General features: G+C 45.8%; 2 long non-coding RNA genes across 2 annotated transcripts; one reads left to right on the top strand and one right to left on the bottom strand.

Moving 5' to 3' along the window:
* Positions 1-2,003: 2,003 nt before the first annotated feature.
* On the bottom strand, positions 2,004-6,501 carry LOC116790301. The gene is made up of 4 exons (XR_004358306.1): positions 6,392-6,501; positions 4,433-4,550; positions 2,815-2,878; positions 2,004-2,337 (listed from the first exon to the last, which is right to left on the bottom strand). It is a non-coding gene; the product is annotated as an uncharacterized LOC116790301 (long non-coding RNA).
* Positions 6,502-6,567: 66 nt separating this feature from the next.
* Positions 6,568-11,400, top strand: LOC116790306. Its single transcript, XR_004358307.1, has 3 exons — positions 6,568-6,618; positions 9,997-10,076; positions 11,137-11,400. It is a non-coding gene; the product is annotated as an uncharacterized LOC116790306 (long non-coding RNA).
* The last annotated feature ends 7,825 nt before the right edge of the window (positions 11,401-19,225 follow it).

The raw sequence follows: 19,225 nt of genomic DNA, 5'->3' as shown, positions 1-19,225 counted from the left end.
CCAGGTCAGTTTGCCCAGCTCTAGTGCAGAGAGACTAACTGGTTTGGAATCTCTTTTGTGAGGTTGACAGGAGGAGGTTTAGCCGAGGGATTTACGCAACCCTGTGATCTTTTCCATCTCTAATTTGCTATGCAGTCTAATGACCGTGCAGCGGCACCTGGAGCCCTGAATTACCCTGTGATTGTCCCTCTGACGAGCCAGCCCGCTGTGTCAAAGCCAGCAGATGGTGCTCCCAGCTTGGCCTGCAGCCGGGCTGAGGCTCAGTGCTGCCGCAGAAGAGCATCCTCGGATCGCAGGGGTTCAGGGAAATACTTCTGTGCTGGACATGAACATGTCCAGCGCAGACAACAGGATCTATAGGGGATCCAAGCTTAAAAGGTGTCCTTTCCTCCTCTCTGCTTATCAAGACCAAGTATCTTGAGGCCTCAGCGTGGGCAAAGTCCAAAAATTATTCTGACTGGCTGTGTTCACAGTAGTGGTGTGGAGCTGCTAGTGGCTGTGCCCGTGGGTGGAGGACAGCAGCACCCCGGTGTGAGTTCTCTGCTGCAGAGTGCCACAGGGCAGCCACCACTGGCGTGCACACTTCCCACAGACCAGCACCATGGCAGCTGATGAGTCTTCTACCAACACCTGGCCTTAGCTCAGGAAGGATCAGATGCTCATCAACTCTCAGCAGGGAGATGGATGTAAAGCCATCAGCAGTATGAACAGTCTGTATCCACACACAAGTCCTCAGACAAACGCCAAGGTCTGGGACGCACAAATCTGTCTCAGCTCTTTGCCCTACAACAGCAATAAAAACTGCTCTAGGATGAGTCCAGTGAGGTCCTTCCTCTTTGCCTACAGATGACTATCATGACTAACCTTCTGCATTTACCTGCAATGAGTCAGACCTGCAAAATCGTTAGACTGGCTTGAAAATAATACACAGCGCGAGCTATTTGTGTCCAAGCCTTTAAGGTACTCTTGGGGCTTGTTTCTTCTGGAAATGGTAGGGCTGGGAACATGCTGTTCTCTCTCATAAAAGGCAAGCTGACAGTCTTGGACTCTGAACAACTGGACTTTCCAATGAACACCCAATTGTCAAAAGGCTTGCCAGAAATTACAGGAGGTAGCGAGGCCGAGCAGGCACGTAGAACCTCTCTGTGTTGACCAAGACTTGCTGAGTGTGGGTCCTGGCTGTTTGCCTGAGAGAACTCAGATGTTCAGAGTTCGTACATTAAAATATGGGATCTTTTTTGCTCTGTCCTTGGCCAAGAACTTCTCTTGGCCTTCAGTGTAATACTTGTTGCTACTCTTCACTTTGGGAGTGGCTGCATTTTAGTGGTGAGCATCAGATCAGCCCATGGGGTGTGGTGGCCCCCAGCAAACTGTAAGGAAAGATGAATAATTTCCCAATAAAACCCAGGGTGCGGGATCTGGCTCTGGCTCCAGCATTCCCCAATGTCATGTGCACTGACTGGGACCATCTCTTTTGCCAGAATAGTCAGATAGTCCCAATAAATGGTGGTGATGATGAGCTTGGAGGCTGAATGACGGCCAAGATGAAGAAAGCTCCAAGATGGTCAGGATAAACTGGCACCACAAAATCTATCATGTAAGTGCCATTGTTGTCAGGGCCACTACCCAGCTTTCTGTCAAAATCTTAAGCATGAAGCACTTTTATTGATGGCTGTTGTAAAAATATTGCAGGCACACAGTTGTTGGCCAACAAGTGTCCCAAGAAACCAGCATAAATAATAAAGCATCACTTTTGTTGGCCTGTTGGGGACAAGCCCCTTGGCTTTCATTCTGCCAGCCAGGACAAGGTTTCATCACTGATGAGGGCCACCACAAAGAGGTTCTTTATTGAAGCGCAACACTCTCTGGAGATGTTTCTTTTCCAGTCTAATGGACAGATATTTTGGTTACAGGCTAAGAGCATGACCTGTGTACCAAGCAAGATTTTCCCTGAGTCCTAAAAATCAGATCCAGAGGGTGAAGGAAAGAGAATTGTGGCTAGAAATAATAAACCTTTTCTGAGTGCCACCATTGATTCACAGGTAGGAAAGATGGCTTCATGCTGGTCAGGTGCTGCTGAGGGGAGTCAATGCATGGTGACAAACTTGGTTCTGGCCAGTTACATTCATTTGCCATAGCTGACAGCAGTCAAGTTTGCTTTGTATGAATGTTTTACAAAGTCTTCCTTATCTCACCTCCATCACTGCAGCATCCCAGGACATGGTCTACTGCAACCTCTCAGTACACTTACGATGTGTCAGCTGTTGACTAGAGGCTGGTAACTGAGGCTTGCCCAGATCCAAACAGCAAAATGTTATCTCACGTGGTACATCTGAGCTGAAAACAGACCAGAGAACAGCCTGCTATTAGGGAGAGGAAGAGGGAGCTGAGGGTACCCATACAATATATCACAGCTGAAAAGGGGGGTACCCTACAGTAGAAAGTGCAAGAACATCCTGGTTTCTGGCCAGAGGTTGCCGGGTGCTGAGACCTCATACACTGGGATGGCACCACCTCAGGAGCAAAAGAGGATCCTGTATGAAGTCAGCTCTTCCCAAGCATTGGTGTTTATATGGGGACCTGTATCTGGTGTCAGAATGAAAATCAGCAGCAAAGTTTGCACTGGTTTTACGTTAACAAATGCAAAGTAGGAATGAGCCCTATGTTTAGAGGACAAAGCAGGTGTTGCCACACCAAGAGAGAAGGGGGCAAAAACCCCAACCACCACCACATTAGAAGAAACTAATGTTCATATTTATCCATCATTGGGTGGTATTTTCTGGAATGATGTACTTTAGATAGCTTTATCCTTACCTGTTGCCACTGTGAAAGATGTGCTAACTCTCAGACTTTGTGTTGTCCGATTACATCGCAGTACCTGTTTGGAGACAGAGTCCAACCCTTCCTCTCCACATTTGTCAGAAATATGGCAACACGGGTCAGACCTCGGGCCATCAGGGTGACCAAAGAGGAATCTGTAATGCACTGTGGTACTGCAGGCACCAACCTCCGACCCCTTGCCCCTGCAGTTCCCCGTCCGACTGAGGGATGGCAACGCTGCCTCAGCTCTTACTTCATCTAATAATGCACACAGTGCACTTTGTGAAGGGATTTTTTCATTAGCACCACAGGGTGTACTGGTAGATGATTGCATATGACAGGAGTCATTCTTACAGCCACGGTCCACTTGCTGTTGCTACGTCCGAAGCCTTGCATGCAGCTGCTGGAACAGCCCTTACCCGCCCATGGATTGTAACCAGAGAAAGAACAGAATGTCCTCAGAAATTACGCGTGGCTTGTTTCTGGGATGCCTTTTATTATGAGCATTTACAGACTGTGTCAGTCATTGGTAGGTGGTTATGCTCAGAGGAGATAACAGATCCCACCCAGGACACCGGCTCTTGTAATTCCAGCTTAGTCTTTGATCATGGATAAATTATTCCTCTTTCACATGCTTCTGTCTCCTTCCCCATTCAAGTGTCTACTTAGACTGTAAGATTTTCGAGACAGTGGGTGTATCCTAGCGTGCAGATACAGAATGTAGTTATAGATACTGTATAGCATCCAGAACAATGCAGCCCTTGATCTTGATGGCAGCCTTCATGTGTTATCTTAATAGAAGCATCAAAGTCTATATATGAAATAGTTTACTCGAACAATCCTTTGGCCATACTGACTCCAGATCAGACCTGTGACAAGAACTGACAGAGGAAAATGTATGTACATAAAACCATTCTGTATGTTTGGAATGACTGAAGATCATCTGGGTTCTGCATGGAGGTGACTGTCCTCCAAGTGGCAGCACTGCACCTTAGACACAATGTGTGTGCCATCTCCACAGCCTGCTAGAAGCTTTCTTCTGTGTAGGAAAAAGAAGTCAATTCCAGGTCTTGGATCCCAAAGGGCAATCTTTTAGCAACTGTAGTGTTGCTCTGCAGGTGGCAACTCTTTAAAGGCTCGACTAATACCACACTGGCACAAGAGAATCAACTGATTACCTCCATTACAGAGGGAGACTCTTGACCCATCCGAAGAGGGAGCAAAAACCAAAGACTTGAGGAGACTGGACCCTCCAGCCATCCAGTCCCTTTTCCATTTTTAACCACCCACTGGAAACACCACAGGAGGTAGAAGGCATCAGTTCTTAAGGAAAACTCCCTTTTGACTAAAAATTCTCAAAAAGGACATTTTAAACAGGAGGTTTTGACCAGGAGTAATGTGAGGACCACTAATACTGCTCGACTGCCGCTAAGGGATTGAACTTCCCTTCTTGTGCGGCAGAAGAGCAGACACCACTGTGCACCTCACCTCCAAGCTTACATCTTCCAGCTTTGCTGGGCTGCAAGGAGCAGATCTGTGTGCAGCCTCTACCAAAGAGAGCCTATTTCATTGGCATACTTCCTCTCTTCATCAAGACATCTGTCAGTCTGACGTGGTGGTGTTTTTCACTGTGCTTCTTCAGGCCAGATTTGCGTCTTATGTCTCCTCTGCCCCAGCTTGGCAGACCCACATCCACACTGTGCAGGATCTTTCTGGCAACACTGGGCATCCTGGAGCAACAGTGAACCTCTGTTAGTCATTTGCCAGCCACTTTCTAATCCAAGCCTTGCTATTTTTATCCAGTTCAGATTTCTTCATTCCTTTAATAAATATATAATGTGGCAATCTACCAAATGTCTGGCCAAAGGCAGAGCAGTTTGCAATCGTTTCTGGCCCTACTGCCAGAAAACAACTAACTAATCAAATGACATCTTGTTTGCTAAGTTGACCCCAGTAGCAAAGTCTCCTCTCAGAGGAAGGATCTGGATATCAGGACTCTGTCAGTATTTCCACACAACTGGGGGTGTCTCCACCTTTTCTCCCAAATCAACTACATTAATGATGTAGTAGAGGAGAATTCAGCAGTATCCTATCATGCCCACCCAAACACCAAAGGAGCAAGTGATCTATGTGTCACAAGGAAGACTGTAGGTCCTCCAGTAAAATCACTCAGTCTTCTAACATTTCTACCCTTGATGACCCAACAAATAAGGACACATGGCAGTGTCCACTGCCATGTCCTCTTGTGACCTCAGCCCCAGTGTGTCTTAGACGTGGTACCTCTCATTGAAAGCTGAGTGACTCTTTTGGTTTGGACCACCAGCAGATACTGTTAAGTCTTCATCTGAGCTGAGTAAAAGCACACACATTCAAAATGTGCTAAGCGCTATAATAACAGGGAGAAGGTGACCTCAAATATGTTGTTTGTACCATCAGCTAAATGCTAATTTGGAGCTGCTCTCCCTCCCACTTTGCTGGTTTATCTTGACAGAACAAAAGCTAGAATTCCCAAAGAACTAGCAATTACTAGCAAGTTTCCAAGGGTAGAACTCAAAATAATCTAAGGAAAAAAAACCTGGTCATTAAATCTCTGATTTCCAGGAAAAAAACCCAGACCCCTGATCTCTGAAAAGCGTGTTCTTCACAGTATCTTTGGCAGGATTTCCAAAATCACCTGCATATATAAACCTTGGTCTGGGTGACCTCTATGCAAGGCTAAGATGGTGGATCATTCTCTTATGCTCAGTCAAATGTATGAATAAATTTCTTTCAGGCATAGTTAGGGTCTCAGCCTATGCATTTGGGAGATTTTGTAGTGAAATTAGCACAAGGTCATAACTTCTCTGTTGAGGAAAGTTGTACCTGCTCCCCCTTCCAGATGGGGAGATTTGTGGGGAGTAGAGGGTAGCTGAGCAGTGGGACTTTCCTATAAAAGGAGCCCGCTGGGACAAGAACTTCTGGAAGGTTATTTGGGGGATGTGAGTATATAGGGTGTTGATGATGTGTACTAGGGGAATGATGGGCTGCAGCAAAACTGTAGTGCAGGTTTAGAGATTAAGCCTCAGAAATTCTGCTTGCAGTTTAGGCCATTGTTTAAGGCTGGTAAAGCAGCTGCTAGAGAAAAGGGGAAGCAGAGGGAAACTGCTTATTATAACTGGTACTGTGTAGAGGATGGGGAGCAAAGTAGTGCATGGTCTGCTCTTGGGGAGGAAAGCATACTTTGTTGAATAGAGACTTATCTTTTTTACTTCTCTGTTGTGTCTGTCCATTTCCTGTAATTAGGTATGTTCTGGGTACTAAAGGGAAGATTTTGGCTCTGATACTGGGAACCTGAAGCAACCCTGAGGCTCCAGAGCCTGTGTTTCTGACAGTTTAGAGTGCCCTGCTGTTGAAGAAAGCAGTGCCCTTGTCCATGGCCTTACATGTAATGATGGCTTGTGAAAGTCTCTCTTCTGATGATGACATGGCAGCCTGACCTCCCATGTGACATTTTTCTGCTCATTGCTGGAATATCATCAAGGTCTAGAATCTTATGAATTAGTTCTGGGGACACGGTTGCTATTTTAAGTACCTTTGTACCCTCTTCTAGAGGCATAGGAAAGCTTTGTTTTTCAGGTCTCTGAACATCTTAATAGTTGATTTGAAGGCTCTTCCCAATGCCAGAGCAGGTCTGCTGTGGGATCCCTTTGGCCAAGTCAGGAATATCTCAGCTGATGACCTCACAGATAATGGAGTGGAGGGTCAGAGTCTCAGAAGTGTCATCTGAGGTGCTGGAGACTGAGGCCATCCTTTGATGAGGTCTGTCCCTGAGCTGTTATCTTGGTTGGGTGATGTCAGCCTTAGGGGGTGTTTGTGTGCTGGCAGTGCCTGGTGAGGACATTTCACTTAAGTAACCCCTTGCTCCTCACATGTCAGTGAGTATGGGTTGTGCATCGACCAGTCCTTTGCCTGGCATCAGTCTTATCTAAAGTTTACTGTTCTCGGGTTTCTGTGGTCAGCCAAAGATTCAGAAACTCTCTGGTGCTTGCAGACAAACAGAAAATCTGGCACTTTTTTTTAGCGTGACCATGTCCCTGCAGTGGTTGACAGGATGTCCTGTCTGAGGGAAAATTACAGATGTTTGATCTTCAAACAGTATCCATAGGGACTCCTACTAGATCTGAACAGCTATCATATGTCCTCTGATACCAAAAAGCAGATCCTAGCTGAAAGGCTTCCAGTGGCTGTATCCTCTGTTGTTTCATCACTAAGCAAATAAACTAGTTGCAAACCTTTTTATTACACGTTGTGAAATTTTTAAAGGCTTTTTTGGTCTGAAATTTACTTTTTTCTTCATCTGCAAAAAGATCTTAAGGAAGAATGTAGAATCAAATAGGCTGTGGGATGGTTCAAAACCAATTGCTTTGCCAAGCCTCTGGCCATCTGGGATAGGTCCAACTTTTCCTTTAATGGATGCAGCAGTATCACAAGCTGCAGCAGGGGTTTGTTGCATAAGACTCAGTGTGATGGAGATTAGTCCTTCTTGTGAAGAAAGAAGAAGACATGACTGAGGTTGCTCACTGATTAATGGCAAAGTGGGAATAAGTATCCAAACGTCTTGTACAGTTCATGTTTTATACATAAGGTTAAAAAAAGCATATTTTTTTAATCTTCGTGAATCTAACTGAGGGAAAGGGGAATTGTAAATTTCTACTTCATTGATGGAGAAGTTGATATGCTCATCTTGTTGCATACAGAGCCAGACCAGAGACACTTCTCTGAGGGCAGGGAATGGATGCCACTGGAATTTAACTTGAGTAGGTGTATAAATTACCTCATACACATTCCCTCGCCCACTCCATCTGCACTGTAAGTCATTCAAGTCCTAAAGTGATGGGATTTAATCTTAAGGTTCTTGTTGGCTCCTCTCTGGCATGTCTGACAATACAGACTTGGAGAACTCTCACTTGATACCCTAAGGCTTTTTAAATGCCACAAGAGGTGGCATCTGTTTGGGTTGCTGGTAGCAGCAGTTTGAAAGCTTTAGAGGGCACTGGAGCCATGCAATCAGTCACCCTACTTGATGGTGCACAGAAGTAAAGGTATGTTGCTTTCTGAAGTAGGAAGGTTTCTTTTTGAAGTGTGGGGATTTGACAGTGCTTTGACACTGGTTCAGAGCTAAAGGAGTTCCTTTAGCTCAACAGGTGCTGACACTCCACAGGCTTTCCTTGAAGTCTGAGGTAGAGGTGGAAGTATCAAAGCTAAGCAAAGTTTTCAGGACTATCTCAGCAGGACTGATGTCATCCGTGTTTCGTGCAGATGAAAGAGAAAAGAGGAAAAAAGGAAAGCAAGCTTTGAGAATACTGAGTAAAAATTCATGACTAATATCATTAAAGCATAGCTGAGCCAGCTCACTTTCCCCCATTCCTCGATCACCCAATTTGGCTTCTTTTACTTGAGCACTAATCAAATCCAACAGCAGTAGGCAATGTGGGGGCTCAGAAGGTCCCACAGCTTGAGGGACCTTCTTTTGTTCTCGAAGTGTGGCACCGGGCACAAAAGCAAAGCGTTTCATTGTCTGCCTGTGCAGGCAGGTGACAGCAGGAAGTCAGCTGCTGATTGCAAATGTTTGCTGACCGCAGCTTGCCGGGAGTGCCGGCTCTGGCTGCCTGCACCCAGAAAGCTCTCTAAGCCAGGACCTCATCAGTGAGGACAATGAGGGGGGGAGGGGATTGGGGGGGGGAGAAACACTGGAAAAGCTCTGCTCCTTATCTTTAATATGATGTTGCTGGTATCAGTGTGCTGGTATCGAAGGAGATACTGGAGACAATAGGAATATGCTCATCAAACAGGAAATTTTGGCTGAATAGTGTTTCATCTGGGCATGTGTAAGTGCCGTGCTCATGCACACACAGAGGTCAGGTGTGCATGAGGAATTTCAGTGATCAAGCTGAAACAACACCAGAAAAATCTGGAAGGATATTTCGTCTGTCAAAAACCTTTGTTTCTTTAGTTTAATCATTCCTGTCATGTTTAGGACAGATAGTTTTGAAAATACAACCTAATGGCAAGAGATTGCATTTGATTCTCAGCTTTGCCGCAAATGCTCTGGGCTGCCTCTTGCAAGGCAGCTCTGTGCCTGCATCTGTATATGGGGGTTTTGCATCTTGGGTTATAAACTCTCTTCAGGGTAGGAGCTGCAAGATTGTGTGATCTGCTCAAACCTTTCAGCACTTCCATGGAAGAGTGAGGTTGTTGGTAGTATTAAAAATAGAGGTCCAGATATAATATGACTGTTGTTCTATAGGGCTCAAAGCAGCTGTTGCTGGCTGTGGTTAGTCAGAGGATACTTTTGGTCTGACTCAATAAAGCTAGTTTTGTTGCAATAGTTACTAAAACAACCTCACATTCTTTTTATAGATGGAGAAATCTGGCTGTTCCTTAATAGGAGGTACAAACTTGACAGCCCTGGAGAGGTGGAAATGCAGGTTACCTGGAGGCAGAATAAGGGGGAGGCTTACAAGGTAAAATGTTGTGGGTCTCATTTATTTGCAACACTTGCTACTTTTCTGCATTAGAAGTGCTGAGTTTGCATCTCTGTACCTCTGTGGCAGCCACAAGGCATTGCCTATGGTGATGCTTCAATAAAACAGCAGACTTGAGCAATGCCCCATGTCTGTAAAGTGACCAAGTGGCAGAATTGGGTCTGCCAGTTCGTGGACCCCAGCCATCCATTGAAGCATGCACCGGAGACAATGTGTAGGTGGTGGAGCAGAAAGCACTTAGCTGGCTCTTACATAGGACCTTCTCCCTTTGAACAGATCTTGCCCTTACAAACACGCACATAGTTCCTGTCAAGTACCTCCCCAGAGCTGAATTTCACTGAATTTCCTATAGCACATTTCAGAAGGAGGGGCTTTCCACAAACCGTTTCATGGCTGTCCTAGCTGGGTCTGCAGGTGCCACCATGAAGAAGTATGAGTAGTGTGCTGTCTTTAGCATGTTTTTCCCAAACAAGTGGAATAAATTCCTTTTTCCTTTTTACAGAATACTGTTCAGGGAAAACACAGTTTACAACTGCTATTTCTTAAAATATCTTTTATTCATTAGCTGCTGTTGTTAATAGAATCAAGGTGTTATTAGTAAAAACAGGTAACTATTCACATAACACACCAGTCATTCACACTTGCTCACTAGCTGGAGCAGCTGTTAGAAGGCCAACCCCAATGTGCACACTCGGAAGCAGAAGATCATCCTGGTGCACCACTGCTCTCTAGGTAGGTCTTTAGAAATTCCTTCAGAAGGCACTTTGTTTCACCACCTGTATACATAACTCCATATTCTTAATCTGCATAGAGCAGCCACTGCCCTCCTGCGTGTGACCCAAGTTATACAACCCATTGCAGATGCTAATGTGTGCTGACAGCCTTGTACACCATTAAACCCTGGTGGTCTAAGTTGATCATTTCTTGCAAATTCATCAGAATTACTTATTTCCAAAGACTGTCAGGCCCTGGGAAACTTTCACATAATATCTTAGCATATATCTATCTTGACTTTGGCCTGTGATGTTTTCTGGTCACTATTTCTCCATCTGAATCTACAGAAACATATAGAACTTAAACACACAAACTTGTTCAAAGGCGTCTTTTATGATACCAGGAAATGGTACTTTACTGGGGTGGTGGAAGGTGTATGTCCTCTGCAGAACACGATATTGTGGCATGAGGTGGGCTTGAATTCATGGGGAATAAGCTGGAGGGATATCAGTACTTGGGCACACTGATACTGTCATCTCTACAGGAGCTGACATCTATCTACTCCAACTGTTTTAACAGCCTGTATGCAACAAAGAAAGGCTCCTGCCACAGCCCCTTGTGTTTTGCAGACTACTTGGGGTCCCCACCCTTCCTTTGCTGTTCCTTGGACCTCTTCACCCTTTAGAGATATATATAAACATATAAGAAGTCCAGGTAAACCACTACATGGAATTGAATCTGGACACGCAGATGTTTTTCCCCAGCTCTCATACCTCGAGCAATGACCTCCTCTGACTGCTGTGTTGCAATGCCCAGCCCGACTGCTGGTGAAGAATAGAGTTCCTTGTAGACACTAGAAGGGTAATGAGGAGCAGTGTAACTTTGTGGCACCCAGCAGACAGCAATTTACATCTCTGCCCTATATGGAAACTTAGCAGAGTGGGATGCCCCAAGCTTTCAAACCAGGAGAGAGCTCTCTGGGATCTTTGCCATATGTCATATGGTGCTGGTTACTCGTGAATGGGTTTGCTTGGGGCTTTCCTATACGTGTGGTTAATGAAAGAGTCTGCTCCTTCAGCAGGTCTCAGTCTGGTTCCTTTCTGAGCAGCACTGGCTCAGACTAGTGGCTTTACTAGTGCTCTTGGTTGGCTTTCCCTGGTCTTGCCCAGATGAGTCTTGGTCTCCAGCTGCAGAAAGAGGAAACACCATTTCTGGCTGCACAGCAAGGGTTTCCAAAGAAGTCTGGGCTGTAGTTGATGTGTAAGCCTGGCAAGCCTGAATGTAACGCCAGCCAGTAAGCCTGGAGAAAGGAGTGTATCATCTTAGGAGTCCACAGTGGGAGAAAGGGGTAAGTATTCTGAAACTCTTCCTAAATCCAGCCTTGCCTTTTCCCCTTCATTGAGTCTGCCCCCTGAAGAAGCTCCTGTCCTGAGCAGCCAAAGTGTCTGGGAATGAGGGCTGGGTAAAGGGGCACCGTAACAGAGAAGTCTGTGGGCTCCTGATCACCATTATATAAACCCTTCCCTACTGCAGGATTACTCTGATCTTGTTCCCCACCTTACTAGGAGTGCTGACTTTCAGTGTAGCTGCAGCAGACAGAGAGGACCCTGTTGGTCTGATCTGCCAGCAGCCTGATGCTCTGATCCACATTACAGTCAGTAGCTGGGGAACCAGGATGCACAGGGGGGATCTGACTAGTGTAACCAAGGAAACAGGAGGAGTCAGCTTTTTAGGATGAACGAAAATGGAGAAACACTCTGAATGAATAACTTCTTTCACCACATAACATGGTGGAGAAAACTGAGAGGATTGTGTTGCTGTGCTTGACAACTAACTGTGTAGATATTACCTGTAGAGGTGAGCTCAGCAGGTGTGTAGGTCAGACATTGCATGCTGGCATTTTCTGTTAGGTTTCAACAGCATTCAGAAGTCCTACATGGAATTATAAATCTAAAACAGGCAGTAGTTTGTGGTTCATATGATAAAAAGTATAAACCAGCAGGAAAATGTGAAAAGGCCATGCTGACATGTCAGTGAAGAAGAGTCACTAGCTGTGGATTTAAGTGCTAAGTGAAGTGCTACAGGTTGTTTCATAAAGCCGAGTTTCTTATCCAGCTTAGTACAGAGCTGTCATTTGGGAACCCAGAGGCACGTGCAGCCCTTACTGATAGACCATGCTCTGCATTGACTTTACTGGGGGTTTGCAGTGCCAAGTGCCTTTTCTCTTCTTTTCTATTTGTTTGCCAGTGTGATAGACACCCTGCTAGCCCTGGCAAATAAACCATTTATCTGTCATGCCCTTAACTGGAATTAGCTCCCACCCCATTTCCCTGCTGCCTCAGTTGAGCAGCTCCTCAGCAGCCAGGTTATTTCTCAGCCTCTGCTGCCTGTTTCTTGGCGATGGCACTCTCATAATCACTATCTTGCAGTAAGAACACTCCTGTGTCAGTGTCCCTATCTACCCCAACAGGAAGAGCTGCCTAACTCTGTCCTCTCAGCCATGGAAAAACTATTTGCAAATACATGAGGAAGGAGGCACTTTTTCAGTAGTTATAAATCTGAGCTTTTACTGGTAGGTGCTTTATCTATGCTACCTAATCTAGAGTGTCTCAGTACTTTTCACTGAGGGGAGGAGTTAGTATCTTTACACTAATTCACTTTCTAAGTGAGCACTGCTCTCTTTTACTGCTGCACTGTGGACCTCTTATGACCCGGAATGCATTCTTTCTACCCAGTAGCCTTTTACAGAAGTGAAGTCAGTGCATTTAATAGGCTAATGTGCTCTGAAGTGGGGTTTGTGTTAAAGATGCTATGCCTGATCCCAGACTGACCTTATAAATAATTAAGATTTGATACACCTTGAGCAGTCCTATGCATTTAAACATTGGCAGTAAACAGCAAGCACATTTATAAGCATGTGTGGTACTACCCTTTGTGCTAGAGCTGATGCCATGAGGCCAAGAAAGCTCTCCACCCTATCTTGGGGACCAGAGAAGGTCAGAGGCTATTGGCACTTACACCACACACTCTGCCCAAGCAAACATTTGAGTTGGAAGTGTCTGTATGTGCTGGCCATATGGGAGGAAGGTGTATCTTAATGGTGCAACTAAAGGGCAGAGGCTGAGCTCAGAGTTTGCCTGTGCCCCAGCTCAGTGACTGTGCTGCTGGGTGGCAGAGCAGGGCTGGGCAGGAGATGAAGAAGGGTTTCTCCAGCTGAATGGAAATCTGTCACAGCACGACACATACTGTGGCTGAATGAAAGTAACTCATCAGGGCAGGGAAAATTCAACTGAACTGGTTACTGACAAAATATGTCGAGCAATTAGTGATCCTTGCAGTATGTCCTGTACCTGCTCAGGTAAAAGAAGGAGATGACAGTAAACATGCTGTTAAGAAATGAAATGTGTCCAGTTCCAATGGCAGAAGCATTTATTATCAGTCTGTGCAGTTCTGTTAGCTCAAGACATCCAGATAAAGATGCAGGCATAGAACAAGCTAGGAGAGCTGCACCTCAACTCATCAATCATTCAAAAGCATTATGTATTTAAATCTGCAATCTGAACTAATTTGAATCTCTTGAGAGACAAACCTGTGCATGCACCTCCTGGAAGAGGGTGCTTTAGTTTCAGTGCTTCAGTGTCTCTCATTGTACAGGAGTTTGGTTATGGCAAGGGTTTCTGCAGTAGCAAAGGATGGGATACTATGGTTTTCCTCAAAGATTGAGGGATGGCTGAAGACCTGCCTTGTGAACTTCACAGAAACAGGAATGGCTGAAGTCTAAATAAAGCAGTAAGATGGAAGATTTCTAAGATGGCTGTTTGTGTTATAAGATCCCTAACCATGCTCTGGCTTCCCTGTGCTAGATGTGGAACATGAAGTCTTCTATCCACAGAGCACAGCAGAAAACCTGTGAAGGAGGAAAGCAGCATCTGGCCAGATTCCCGGAGGATTAAGAAGCCTGCACAGCATCACATAAGAAGCCAACAGCAGAACCAAAGAAATTCATTAGTAGTGATTTGGACTCCAGGCTGGCCCAGCCCAATGGGTATAAAATTGCATCATCCTTGTGACTGGCTAAATTCCACTGAGGGGGCCACTTGCCAGCAGAAAATGTGGTCATCATAATTGAAACATTGCCTGAAACCAGAAATATCATCTTAGAAGAGAAAAAAATGTTCTGGCTGTTTTAAAATGTTCTGGTTTGGGCATTTTCAAAATGAAATGCTTCTATGTGTTGCTCGGAGAAGACGTCTCAGCTGTGTCTGTGCGCAAAGGTAGTGATCATGTGGAAGGGATATATTATGTGGAAGGGAAGGAGTAGAATCAAAGACAGAGGAAAGCAAACACTGTTAAGGCTGAAAAAGAGAACTGCCTCATGAATAATCAGCCACACAAGAAAGCTGGGAGATCACAGCTTTTTGTCTGTTTTCAGAAAAATCCAAAAAGTTTGTAAAGTTTTTCCTTTAATTTTTCACTTTTCTGAGTCCAAATGAAAGCTAGTTGTGAAACAAATATTTCCATTTTTGATGCTCCTCTATTAAAACTTCTTATGCTCTGCCTGCATGTGACTCAGCTTAACTGGAATTGGAGAGACTAGAGACAAAGAAAAATCTTACAAATGCAGAAAATAAATCCCACACAAATATTAAAATAATGCTAGTGCATTGTTACTAACTGTTCTAAAGAGCTTTGATATTTCCTGAAAACTCTCATGTGTCTGCAGTGTATCCCACGGCATCAATCCCAGCATGTTATGTGGTCATTAGTCCAAAGAACACATTCATTTATGAGTTTGAGATGGGCTTGTTATTCAAGATGGCATACTCAGTTATGAGCTTTATTCCCAATGATTCAATATTTACTGTGTGCTGTCAAACATCTTGACAGTTTGATGGCTGACCTTCTCAGAGGCTTGGAGTATTAAAAACAAAGCCTGGTGAAGAGAACTGGAAGATCTGGAAGGAATGGCATGGAGGAGTAGGAGTGCTGCTTCCAAAGCTGGGTAGGATCTTGGGGCTGTGATTCCAGCCCTCTGTGTCCTATGCTGCAACAGAGGCCATCACAAGAGCAGAATTCAGAGCAGGGTAACTACTGGCAACTATTCCTCATCCTGCTGTACCTGCCTGACATGTCATATTTTCCATCAGTGGCAACCAGAGAGGCTGTTGACAGAGAGCTTACAAGCTGTTTGAGGCTGTTTGAGGTCTGCTCCACTCAGGCCTGTGCCCACAGATCTTTTGTGTTTTTGTGTTAGAGGGCACATCTCTGCTTTTACTGTCTGGTTATAGACTTAGTTTACTGTGAGGCTCCCTTAACGCTTGGTGAACCTGTTGGTGCTGTCTGCTGCCATGACGTCCTATGGAAACAATTTCCAGAAGTTTATCACCTCCACTATGAAAAAATAAAAGTGCTCTTATATGTCAAGTGCACCTAAAAATTTCCAGTTTCAAATTTCCAGTAGTTCTGGGGGCATTTTGAACCCCCTTAGCTTCAAAGTAGGAAGCTTACTCTCAGACTGAAGCCACCCGATGACATGTTTCTCACTGTGAGCACTCAGAGCCCATGCTTAGAATTGAGAGCTCTCCTCATTAAAATCCAGGTGTGGAACTCACTGCACCAAACTCATGATCTAGAAGACAGGCATCCAGAAACCAGTCCAGGTGACAGTATATAGAAGTTTACAAATGCACCACCAGCAGATGATTCACTCTCTTCTAAAACAGGTATCTCAGATTACTGCTGTGAGTCACTGTGGGAACCGCCTCCCTGTCTCCCTTGACTGGAGGATGCTTATTTAACCAGAGTGGATTTCATACTTGTTTAAAATTGCTGAAGTTAGTTGAAACCTGCCCCCACCATCTTTGCCCTGTGAAAAGAGATACCTGAATTCTAAATCATCTTATAAGACTTTTGGCTGAAGGGGGATAGTGGGCAGGTGAGTGTAGGGCAGCCTGATGCTTCATCACCTCTTTGAGGTGAGAAAACATCTTGGCCTCAGTCATGGTCTTTAAAATTAATTATCTTGGTTTTATGATGATGCACTTACCAATGCTCACCCAAGAATAATGTATCAAAACATAGTTTCTTTGGGATTCAGGATCAGGGCAAATCTATCTTAGGTGACAAAATGGTAGTAAAATGTGTGATATTTGAATCACCAGTATTCAATTAGACATCTAAAAAAGACAAGGAAGAAGAGCAATATTATGATTGCATAAGTCTCCTCCTGTTTTGCATGTTAAAAATCACATGGCAGGAGTTACCCGAATTGTATGATTAGCTTAGAAACCTTTAATTTTATATAACTGTATAAATGTGACAGAATGTCAGACATCTCTGTAGATGAAGGAAGAAGTATTTAGGATAATTTTTTCAAGATGACAACTTCACTTAGTCAGCATATAAAGTGCCTGAAGGTCACAGGCATTTCCAAAAGGGATAGGCATTTCTTCTATTTGAGTGATAAAGACCAGAGTTTCGCAAAAAGCTATTTTAGGAAAACTAAAAAAAAAAAAAAAGTAAAACAAGCAGCTGCATTTGTTACAAAGCCAAAGTGGCGTGTAAGAGCTGTCGTCACCATGGTTTCTATTATGAAATACTATTTGTTCTGCAAAGTGCTGTATCTTTCCATGCAGTTTTAAAAAATAATAAAAGACACAGTTTTACAAGTTGCTTTTTTCAGTTAAGAATTTCAAGTGAGGACTAGATTGTTTTTATGTAATGCCAACTTTATATAGAGTCGCAGAATGACAAGATTACAACGTAGCTAAAATTTATATGGGTGAAAATCGTATTTTCAAGCCTCACTCCCAAGTATAGTCCTTTATGATTGATATCAGTGTGTTGTTTATGTATGTTATGTGTACATATTTCCGTGTTGACTATGTGTGTCTACACACATACCGAATTACAATTTTTTTTTTTTTTTGCGTCCTGGGTTTCTTTTATACTTTTATACAACAGTCTTTTTAAAGCTAAAACCGGAGCTCATTTTTAAACGCAAGTTGAAGTGCTCGCATTTCCCACGACTCCGGCATCTGACGCTTTTTTCAGAAAGTCCAAAGGCGGGCTGGGGCATGGGACGGGAACGGGGCCGGGCCGGGGCCGGGCGGCGCGGCGGGATTGGCCCGGCTCAGTCAGGCGCCGTGGGCTGTTGTACACACGCGGTGCGGGCCGGGGTGACCGGCAGTAACCCCCGGGGAAGCCCAGCCCACTGCGGGTGTTCCCCTCCATCCAGGCCGTGCACCGTCAGCCGGTTGTGGCCGTGGCGGGGCGGGGGCTGGGGCTCAGGGCGCAGGGCTCCGTTCTCCCCCGAGGGAGGGGCACGGCCGGGCACGGCCTCCCCGGCCACAGCCCGGGGACACCTCGCCCTCCGGGGGGATGTGCTGCTCCCGCAGCCCCGCTGCTGGCCGTGGCAGCCATGGCCGGAGCGCTGCCCACCGCGGCTGCCCAGGAGAAGAGGTCTGTCAGGGGCTGAGGCGAGTCGGCCGTGCATTCAGCAAATGCCACCCCATCTGTCCGTCTGCTGTACAGGGTTGCTGTGGTGCCATCTCCTCCACGTGCTCTCCTAGGACTTTGTTCGCTCCCCACAGCCTTCCTGGAGTCCTGGCCCCTCACAAAGGGTCAGCAGCAGCTGCTGTTTTCTCACTGTGGTGGGAGCCTATGGCTCAGTGCAGGGCTGGTACTCAGCCCTGCTCCTGAGCAGCTCCTGGTGGGACTCTCTAGGACACCCTCCCTGGTCCTCTCCCAGGGTCCTGGGCTGAATACGATGGGCTGCTCACAGATGTGGTCACTGCATCTCAGCTCTGGGGAGAGGATTGCAGCTAGAACCTTGTCTCCCCTAAAGACCACACTGGTATCTTCTGCATGTTGTGTTCAGAGCGAGAAGATGCAGCAAACCCTCCCCTGACAGCGTGCAGCCCTCCCTGCTGTCCCTCCCTTGGGTCTGAACAAGTAGGCACTTGTTTGCCTGTCCTCTCCTACCCAGCAGAGCTGGCTGGTGTATTAACTCTTTCATTCCTTCTCCTTCCCTGGTGGGTGGGAAACCTTGAGAGGAGCAAAGTTGGTGTGCACTGGAATTGCAACCCAAATTCACAGATTACATAGGAAATATGTAGTTATTTACTGGGAATAATAATGCGTGAAACACTTCCAGGCAATGAACTAAAAATGCTGAGCTGGCACTGCTGAAGGGCTTGATAGGATTAGAAAACGTATTTTGGGCAGGGGATTTAGTAAGAGTCTTTAACGAAGAGGGAGAGGCCGAGATTGGAGTTGCACTTATGAAATCCAGGCAGAGGGATCGTTAACTTTATTTTTAGGTTTGGCTGAATAATCATGAGGTTTGAAGATTTGCCTTTTGTTTCACTTGTTTTAGGAGGGCCTGTGCTGACATAGCTGGGATCAAAAGCACACCAATTATCAGAAGCAACACCTCTCTGTCACTTTCGGAGATGTACTTCTGTGACCAGCTGATGAGAGGAGCATTTAGTTTACTTTTTCCCACAACTCAGAGCAGCCACACATCAAATTGGTTGGGCTGGTCATACACCTCCATTGGGAGGAACACAGCTGCTGGAAGAGCCTTGACCTTCCTCTGGAGTAACCCTCTTCTCCCTCCCTCGATCCTACGCTCTCCCCGGTGCTTCAGTTTGCAGTGCACTGGCTCTGGTCTTCCCACCCAAAGGCCTTCCAGCAGCAGTAGCTGCAGCTGGAAACCAAAGTGTGGGCCTGTTTTGCCAAGGAATTCAGAATGCCAGCTGCAAGGGTCCAGTGGTGCCAGCGAATGCGAGCTGGACCAGGGATCCCTGTGTGCTGCGGGTGGCAAAGTTGCCACAAACAAGGCCATCCCCTCTGCCCGCTCGTGCATGGAGCAGGCTGGTGACATGTGGACATGGCCTTATTCGCCACTCTGATTGGATGTTTAAAGGTGTTTGGGTGAGCAGGGAAGCTACTATCAATTAAAGTGAGATTTGGTCAGGGGATTTCCCCCTTCGCCTTTCACTTCCCTCCAGCTGCAAAAGGGGTGGGGAGAGCACAGATGCGCTCTCTCGCATAAGGAAAATTCCCCTCACTGAGGTTGACGAACCCGCCTGACGGGAGAGCGGCTCCCGGTATTACGTGTTGTGCTGCATGTGTATCCACCAGCCGCAAGGCCCTGGCAAGGG

Source organism: Chiroxiphia lanceolata, chromosome 8 (genome assembly GCF_009829145.1).
Source record: "Chiroxiphia lanceolata isolate bChiLan1 chromosome 8, bChiLan1.pri, whole genome shotgun sequence".
Classification (NCBI taxonomy): domain Eukaryota; kingdom Metazoa; phylum Chordata; class Aves; order Passeriformes; family Pipridae; genus Chiroxiphia; species Chiroxiphia lanceolata.
Note: the sequence above shows the minus strand (reverse complement) of the source record. Positions and strands in the feature narration are given on the sequence as shown.